This window comes from Bombina bombina, chromosome 5 (genome assembly GCF_027579735.1).
Source record: "Bombina bombina isolate aBomBom1 chromosome 5, aBomBom1.pri, whole genome shotgun sequence".
NCBI lineage: Eukaryota > Metazoa > Chordata > Amphibia > Anura > Bombinatoridae > Bombina > Bombina bombina.
The window spans coordinates 243,199,956-243,209,598 of record NC_069503.1 but is presented as its reverse complement, the minus strand read 5'-3'; the positions used below and the strand labels follow the sequence as shown (position 1 = coordinate 243,209,598).

Here is a 9,643-nt window from a genome sequence, read left to right as displayed (position 1 = left end):
AGTTGTTTAAAATTGCATGCTTTATCCAAATCATGAAAGAAAAAGTTTGGGTTTCATATCTCTTTAAGGGCTACTTACATCAAGCCTGTATAGAAACTTTTTGTTACTGATAATTTAATTTCCATCTGTATGAGGAGAGTCCAAGGCTTCATTCATTACTTGTGGAAAAACAGAACCTAGCCACCAGGAGGAGGAAAAGACACCCCAGCCAAAGGCTTAAATAAATACCGCCCCCACTCCCCTCATCCCACAGTCATTCTGCAGAGGGAACAAGGAACAGTAAGAGAAATATCAGAGTATAAATGGTGCCAGAAAAAAAGAAAAAAAAGAAATTTAGGTCCGCACAATGGTTTTCCGTTTTAATATGAGTAGAGTCCACGGCTTCATTTATTACTTGTGGCAAACAAATACCAAAGCTCTAGAGGACACTGAATGAAAAAAAATGGGAAGGTAAAAGAGAGGCGGACCCTATTTTGAGGGCACCACAGCCTGCAAGACCTTTCTCCCAAAAGCTGCTTCCGTCAAAGCAAACACGTCAACTTTGTAAAATTTGAAAAAGTATGTAAGGAGGACCAGGTAGCCACCTTACAAATCTGCTCCATAGAAGCCTCATTCTTGAAGGTCCAAGAAGAAGCGACAGCTCTAGTTGATTGAGCCGTAATCCTCTGAGGAGGCTTATGTCCTGCTGTCTCATAAGCCAAGCGAATCATGCTCTGCGGCCAAAAAGATAGGAAAGTGGAAGAAGTCACCTTCCCTTTGCGCTTCCCCGAATAAACAACAAACAATGCTGAAGTTTGTCTGAAATTCTTCTTAGCCTGAAGATAGAATTTCAAAGCTCGAACCACATCCAAATTATGAAGTAACCGTTCATTCGAAGAAGACGAAGGGTTAGGACACAAGGAAGGAATGCATCTCCCGATTGATGTTGCGATCAGACACAACCTTGGGGAGAAATCCCAACCCAGTACGAAGGACAGCCTCATCGGCATGAAAAAACAGGTAAGGAGGCCAACTCAGACACTCTGCGTGCCGAAGCAATAGCCAGTAGAAAAAGAACCTTCCAAGACAGTAATTTAATGTCAAACAAATACATAGGCTCAAACGGAGCCCTCTGCAAAACCCTAAGAACCAAATTCAAACTCAAAGAAAGAGCAGAATGTCTAAATACAGGCCTGATCCTGAATAAAAAAGACTGTACATCAGGAAGCTCAGCAAGCTTCTTGTGTAACACAGATAGAGATGAAATTTGTCCCTTTAAGGACCTAGCGGCAAGTCTCTTCTCCAAACCGTCCTAGAGGAAGGAAAGGATCCTGGATACCTTGACCTTATTGCCAGGGATACCCAAGAGTCACAAACCAGAATAAGTAGGTCCTCCACACCCTATGATAGATGCGTTGGGTGACCAGCTTCCTGGCTTTAATGAGAGTATCAATCACACTCTCAGAAAACCATCTCCTGGCTAGGACTAAGCGTTCAATCTCTACGCAGTCAGCCTCAGAGAATCTAGACAATGACAACCCCACCAGATCCACAAACCACATCCTCCGCGGCCACGGCGGAGCAATAAGAATAGTCAATGCTTGCCCCTGCTTGATGCGGGCCACTACTCGAGGTAGAAGTGGTAATTGTGGAAATATGCAGACTAGGTTGAACCCTCAAGGAACTGCTAAGGCATCTATCAGTTCTGCCTGGGGATCCCTGGACCGCGACTCATATCTGGGTAGCTTGAAATTGAGTCTGGACGCCATGAGAATTATCTCCAGAATCCCCCATCTGTTCAAAATATCCGCAAACACTTTGGGATGAAGAAACTATTGTCTATCCGAAACTATGGAGAAAATCCGCTTACCAGTTGTCCACACCCGGGATGTGGATCGCTGACAGCGAACAGTTGTGGGTCTCCACCCATTCCAGTATCAGAGATACTTACCTCATGGCTAGGGAGCTTCTCGTCTCCCTCCCCCCTGGTGGTTGATGTACGCCACCAAGGTAATGTTGTCCGAATGGAATATAATGAACTGGGACGAACCCAGGAGGGGCCAAGCCCTCAGAGCGTTGAAGACAGCTCGTTCCAGGATGTTGATCGGAAGAAGCGACTCCTCCGATTCCACCTGCCGTGTGCCTTCCTGGCACCCCAAATAGCTCCCCATCCTGAGAGGCTCACGTCCGTAGTCAATCTCCCAGGATGGTCTCAGGAAGGATGTCCCCTGGGACAGCCGATCTAGACAGAGCCACCAAGAGAGGGATTCTCTCGCCCGGTTGTCGAGAGAAATCTGTTGGGATAGATCCGAGTGATCGCTGTTCCATACTGAAGAGGTCTGAGATGGACTGACATCTATGCTGGATACCATGAGCCCAATCACCTCCATACACCCGGCCACATATGGCTTTGTGGAGGTCTGAAGAGCAAGACAGCTGGAGGCAAGTTTGCAACATCTCTGGTCTGTCAGGAATATCTTCATGGATATGGAGTCTAGTATCATCCCCAGGAACTCCACTCTAGTACTGGGAACCAAAGAACTCTTTCCTGAGTTTATCTTCCATCCATGAGATCGAAGAAGAATTAGAAGAGCTCTTGAATGGTCCTCTGCCAGCCGGCAGGATTGAGCTTGGACCAGGATGTCGTCCAGGTAAGGTGCTACTTCAATACGTCTGGATCTCGCCACCGTGACCCGAGCTCCCAGAATCTTCGTAAAGACTCTTGAAACAGTAGCTAGACCAAAGAGTAGAGCTACAAACTGGAAGTGCTGGTCCAGAAAAGTGAATCTTAGATACTTGAAGTAATCTTTGTGTATTGGCACATGAAGGTAAGCGTCCTTCAAGTCTATCGTAGTCATGAACTGCCCCTCTTGAACTAAGAGCTGGATAGACCTTATTGTCTCCATCTTCAACGATGGGACCGACAGAAACTTGTTTAAACACTTTAGGTCTACAATCGGACGAAACGTGCTCTCCGTTCTTTGGAACCACGAAAAGGTTGAATAGTACCCTAGAGCTCTTTCTGCTAGAGGTACTGGTAAAATTACTCCTAGAGAGGAGAGATCCCTCACGCACTCTAAAAAGGCATCTTGTTTCTCTGGTTTTGACAAGAGGAAACTGCTCCTGGGAGGGTGAGATTTGAAACCTATCCTGTAACCCTGGGCAATGACCTCCAGAACCCAAGGGATCCTGCACATTTCTCATTCAAGCCTCAGTGAAAAAAAGATATAGTCTGCCCCCTACGAGATCCAGAGACTGATCGGGGGCCGCCCCTTCATGCCGATTTTGTCTCGGAGGGCTTCTTGCTCTGCTTGGCTTTATTCCAAGACGGAGATGGGTTCCAAGATTGTTCGGGCTTCGCAGCAGCCTGCTGTCGTTAGAACTTGTCCGAACGAAAGGAACGAAACTTAGGACCCTTAGGCTTGCTCTTCTTATCCTGCGGTAGAAAGGCACCCTTGCCCCCCATGACCATAGATATGATAGAGTCCAGGGGGCCTATCTATCAAGCTCACAAAGGCCGCTGCTCCATAACCTGTCCGCCTGCTCTGAGCAGGCGGACAGACATCGCCAGAAATCAACCCGATTGAGTACGATCGGGTTGATTGACACCCCCTGCTGGCGGCCCATTGGCCGCAAGTCTGCAGGGGGCGGCGTTGCACCAGCAGCTCTTGTGAGCTGCTGGTGCAATGCTGAATACGGCGAGAGTATTGCTCTCCATATTCAGCGAGGTCTGGCAGACCTGATCCGCACTGTCGGATCAGGTCCGCCAGACTTTCTTAAATAGGGGCCCAGGGCTGGACTGAAAAGAACCTTTTCCTTAAATGGAAGGGAAAGTAATCTAGATGTGGACGTCATGTCAGTAGACCACAAATTCAACCAAAGAGCCCTCCGGGTCAGAACAGAAAGGCCTGAAGTCTTGGCATTTAAGTGAATAATCTGCATAAAAAAAATAAATGAATTATCTATCTAATTCTTTCCTCATTGCGGGGAGTTTCCACCTCGATCATATCTGACAGAGTCACACCAAAAGGTAGCAGCTCCCGCCACCGCAGCAACCACCGCTAAAGGCTGAAATAAGAACCCCGTCTGTTGAAATATTTTTCTTAACAGTGTCTTTAATTTCTTATCCATGGGCTCCTTAAACTACAAACTATCCTCGAGTGGGATAGTGGTGCACTTAGCGAGCGTGGAGATAACTCCATCCACCTTACAGACAGATCCCCACAATTCTAGCTGAGAGTCAGGAACCGGGAACAATTTCTTAAACGAAGGGGAGAAATAAGATCCAAGTCTCTCCCATTCATTTTTAATAATATTCACCATTTTTACGGGAACTGGGAAAGTCTGGGGGCACCACCCTGTCCTCATAAACTTTATCAAGCTTAGGAATAGAAGGTTTCCCGGGTAACTTTGGTTCCGGAACCTCTAGAGTAGCCAACACCTCTTAATAAAAAGCGTAAGTGCTCCATCCTAAACCTAAAGTCTGGTTCCTCCGGAGCCGGATGTTTAGAGGCCGCAGATACCACTGCTCCATAACCCTGTCAGCCTGCTCTGAGCAGGCAGACAGACATCGCCGGAATTCAACCCGATCAAGTACGATCGGGTTGATTGACACCCCCCTGCTGGCAGCCGATTGGCCGCATGTCTGCAGGGGGCAGCGTTGCACCAGCAGCTCACAAGAGCTGCTGGTGCAATGCTGAATACATACAGCGTATTGCTCTCCGCATTCAGCGATATCTGTTGGACCTGGTCCGACAGACATTTGATAAGTAGGCCTCTTTGTCTGGGGTATCTTTGCCTCCTCCTGGTGGCCAGGTTCTGTTTTACCACAAGTAATGAATGAAGCCGTGGACTCTCCTCATATTAAGATGGAAAAAGGGATAGGGAGGAACACATAATAGAGACTCAAGCTTAGACACCTGGATAGATCCAGGAAAACTATTACCACCTCAGGATAACATAATTTATGTAAGAACTTACCTGATAAATTCATTTCTTTCATATTAGCAAGAGTCCATGAGCTAGTGACGTATGGGATATACATTCCTACCAGGAGGGGCAAAGTTTCCCAAACCTCAAAATGCCTATAAATACACCCCTCACCACACCCACAATTCAGTTTAACGAATAGCCAAGAAGTGGGGTGATAAAAAAGTGCGAAAGCATATAAAATAAGGAATTGGAATAATTGTGCTTTATACAAAATCATAACCACCACAAAAAAAGGGTGGGCCTCATGGACTCTTGCTAATATGAAAGAAATGAATTTATCAGGTAAGTTCTTACATAAATTATGTTTTCTTTCATGTAATTAGCAAGAGTCCATGAGCTAGTGACGTATGGGATAATGATTACCCAAGATGTGGATCTTTCCACACAAGAGTCACTAGAGAGGGAGGGATAAAATAAAGACAGCCAATTCCTGCTGAAAATAATCCACACCCAAAAATAAAGTTTAACGAAAAACATAAGCAGAAGATTCAAACTGAAACCGCTGCCTGAAGTACTTTAGCAAGGGTAGAAATAGCCCCATCAACTTTAGGGATTTTGTCCCAAAATTCTAATCTGTCAGACGGCACAGGATATAATTGCTTAAAACGTTTAGAAGGAGTAAATGAATTACCCAATTTATCCCATTCTTTGGAAATTACTGCAGAAATAGCATTAGGAACAGGAAAAACTTCTGGAATAACCACAGGAGATTTAAATACCTTATCCAAACGTTTAGAATTAGTATCAAGAGGACCAGAATCCTCTATTTCTAAAGCAATTAGAACTTCTTTAAGTAAAGAACGAATAAATTCCATTTTAAATAAATATGAAGATTTATCAGCATCAACCTCTGAGACAGAATCCTCTGAACCAGAACAGTCATCAGAATCAGAATGATGATGTTCATTTAAAAATTAATCTGTAGGGGAGAAGTTTTAAAAGATTTTTTACGTTTACTAGAAGGAGAAATAACAGACATAGCCTTCTTTATGGATTCAGAAACAAAATCTCTTATGTTATCAGGAACATTCTGCACCTTAGATGTTGAAGGAACTGCAACAGGCAATGGTACTTTACTAAAGGAAATATTATCTGCTTTAACAAGTTTGTCATGACAATCAATACAAACAACAGCTGGAGGAATAGCTACCAAAAGTTTACAGCAGATACACTTAGCTTTGGTAGATCCAGCACTAGACAGCGATTTTCCTGTAGTATCTTCTGACTCAGATGCAACGTGAGACATCTTGCAATATGTAAGAGAAAAAACAACAACATATAAAGCAAAATTGATCAAATTCCTTAAATGACAGTTTCAGGAATGGGAAAAAATGCCAAAGAACAAGCTTCTAGCAACCAGAAGCAATGAAAAATGAGACTTAAATAATGTGGAGACAAAAACGACGCCCATATTTTTTAGCGCCAAATAAGACGCCCTAATGCTTTTTGGCGCCTAAATGCTTTTTGGCGCCAAAAATGACGCCACATCCGGAACGCCAACATTTTTGGCGCAAAATAACGTCAAAAAAATGACGCAACTTCCGGCGACACGTATGACGCCGGAAACGGAAAATAATTTTTTGCGCCAAAAAAGTCCGCGCCAAGAATGACGCAATAAAATGAAGCATTTTCAGCCCCCGCGAGCCTAACAGCCCACAGGGAAAAAAGTCAAATTTTTGAAGGTAAGAAAAAATGATTAAATCAAATGCATTATCCCAAATATGAAACTGACTGTCTGAAAAATAAGGAAAGTTGAACATTCTGAGTCAAGGCAAATAAATGTTTGAATACATATATTTAGAACTTTATAAACAAAGTGCCCAACCATAGCTTAGAGTGTCACAGAAAATAAGATTTACTTACCCCAGGACACTCATCTACATGTTTGTAGAAAGCCAAACCAGTACTGAAACGAGAATCAGCAGAGGTAATGGTATATAAATAAGAGTATATCGTCGATCTGAAAAGGGAGGTAAGAGATGAATCTCTACGACCGACAACAGAGAACCTATGAAATAGACCCCGTAGAAGGAGATCACTGCATTCAAATAGGCAATACTCTCCTCACATCCCTCTGACATTCACTGCACGCTGAGAGGAAAACCGGGCTCCAACTTGCTGCGGAGCGCATATCAACGTAGAATCTAGCACAAACTTACTTCACCACCTCCATCGGAGGCAAAGTTTGTAAAACTGAATTGTGGGTGTGGTGAGGGGTGTATTTATAGGCATTTTGAGGTTTGGGAAACTTTGCCCCTCCTGGTAGGAATGTATATCCCATACGTCACTAGCTCATAGACTCTTGCTAATTACATGAAAGAAAAAGGATCAAGCTTCCAATTAAACAAAAATGAAATGAGAAAAACATTAACTTTAGCAAACAAAGATCAGTTGGCTATCTTCACCAGTTTGAATAAAGTAGCTAAAATGTAGTAAGACTTAGCAGCAACAGGTTTGGAGTCCTAGAAAGAGGAGAAATCACCAAGCTAGAAACTAGTTTACTCTATAAAATACAGGATTTAACATTTTAAATGGATCTTGTGCCAGAAGATTAAGGCACTGAAAATTTAAACAGTAATTATTCCCAAAAAAAACCCAATTAAAATAGATTCATCTAGGTGAAATGGTTTTCTCTGGATCACTTGATCTTCAAAAGCACTAAATTAAACAAAGTGAAAGGAACAAAAGCACAATCTCATTCCTCTGGAGGTTTGGACTGGCATATTTCAAATGCTCAATGATACCTACTTCCTGTGCTGTATCTGTTTACCTTGCAGTTTTTACACTATAAGCCCTTTTCTGAACTTCCTCACAAGTGGAAAATATCTGAAAAAATATAAAGAGCACATTCTCCTTGATGAGTTATCTGGTGACCAATAAATCTGCTTCCCTGTTCTAGAGATGAGATATGTAAAGGGCCAAGATCACTCTCCGGTTTAGACAAACTCCAATTCATTAAAAAAATACAAGTCTTAAAGGACCAATCAACAAATGCATGATAACAAGACAATGCAATAGCACTTAGTCTAAACTTCAAATGAGCAGTAGATTTTTTTTTCTGACAATTTTAAAAGTTATGTCTATTTCCACTCCCCCTGTACCATGTGACAGCCATCAGCCAATCACAAATGCATATACGTATATTCTGTGAATTATTGCACATGCTCAGTAGGAGTTGGTGACTCAAAAAGTTTAAATATAAAAAGACTGCACTTTTTTATGGAAGTAAATTGGAAAGTTGTTTAAAATTACTTGCTCTATCTGAATAATGAAAGTTTAATTTTGAATTAAGTGTCCCTTTAAACAAATCCACAAAGTAAAAACAATTAAATCAGGGTCTGACAAGTCCCAGGAGTCAGATATAGGACTTCTAAAATTCTAGTTCTGGCTCCTAAGTTTTTGGACCTTCAATATCCAAATATATGGAAAATCTTTGTATATTTTTTTACCAATTTGTCAGTATTCTGGGTGGCTCACAATAAAGTACTGCAAAAAAAAAAAAAAAAAAAAAAGAGGCGAATTTAGGATTAGCTCAAAACAAACCGCTTGATTTTTAATTCCTAACAAGTTTTGAGAACCTTAAGATTTGGAAATGTTTTTAAATATATGAAAAAAACCTTCCCACAACAGTACAGGTGCCACACACCCTTAACAGGGTAGGGAAATTATATAAAAAATAAATAAAGCTAAGCTCCTTGCCCGCTGCTCCTGGTATAAAAAACATAATTTATGTAAGAACTTGCCTGATAAATTCATTTCTTTCATATTAGCAAGAGTCCATGAGCTAGTGACGTATGGGATATACATTCCTACCAGGAGGGGCAAAGTTTCCCAAACTTTAAAATGCCTATAAATACACCCCTCACCACACCCACAATTCAGTTTAACGAATAGCCAAGAAGTGGGGTGATAAGAAAGGAGCGAAAGCATAAAAAAAAAGGAATTGGAATAATTGTGCTTTATACAAAAAAAAACATAACTACCACAAAAAGGGTAGGCCTCATGGACTCTTGCTAATATGAAAGAAATTAATTTATCAGGTAAGTTCTTACATAAATTATGTTTTCTGTCATGTAATTAGCAAGAGTCCATGAGCTAGTGACGTATGGGATAGCAGATACCCAAGATGTGGAACTTCCACGCAAGCGTCACTAGAGAGGGAGGGATAAAATAAAGACAGCCAATTCCGTTGAAAAATTAATCCACAACCCAAATCAAAAGTTTCAATTTTTATAATGAAAAAAACTGAAATTATAAGCAGAAGAATCAAACTGAAACAGCTGCCTGAAGTACTATTCTACCAAAAACTGCTTCTGAAGAAGAGAAAACATCAAAATGGTAGAATTTAGTAAAAGTATGCAAAGAAGACCAAGTCGTTGCTTTCCAAATCTGATCAACAGAAGCTTCATTCTTAAAAGCCCAGGAAGTAGAAACTGACCTAGTAGAATGAGCCGTAATCCTCTGAGGCGGGGATTAACCCGACTCCAAATAAGCATGATGAATCAAAAGCTTTAACCAAGATGCCAAAGAAATGGCAGAAGCCTTCTGATCTTTCCTAAAACCAGAAAAGATAATAAATAGACTAGAAGTCTTTCTGAAATCTGAGTAGCTTCAACATAATATTTCAAAACTCTTACCACATCCAAAGAATGTAAGAATCTTTCCAAAGAAT

General features: G+C 41.7%; 1 protein-coding gene across 12 annotated transcripts in view; it reads right to left on the bottom strand.

The window, feature by feature from the left end:
* Nucleotides 1-9,643, bottom strand: part of ABI1 (abl interactor 1) — a 348,244-nt gene that overhangs the window by 36,914 nt on the left and 301,687 nt on the right. The window lies entirely within an intron of this gene.